We start from the raw sequence: 215 nt of genomic DNA, 5'->3' as shown, positions 1-215 counted from the left end.
GCTCTCACCCTGGCTCCTGCTCCAGCCCTCACAGCGTCTCTGTGGCCTCCTCTGGACTGGCTCCAACAGCTCCCCAAGGGCAGTGAAAGCACAGGAGGAACACAGCTTGACTTCGGGTTCCAATCTTACCCAAAGCGACCCATTTCTCACTCCCAGTGACGGCTGGCAGGAGATGGAATTCGTACCTGCACTGGTGCCATCCTACCGGTACCAGT

Source organism: Nestor notabilis, unplaced genomic scaffold (genome assembly GCF_000696875.1).
Source record: "Nestor notabilis isolate BGI_N333 unplaced genomic scaffold, ASM69687v1 scaffold2181, whole genome shotgun sequence".
Classification (NCBI taxonomy): domain Eukaryota; kingdom Metazoa; phylum Chordata; class Aves; order Psittaciformes; family Psittacidae; genus Nestor; species Nestor notabilis.
Note: the sequence above shows the minus strand (reverse complement) of the source record.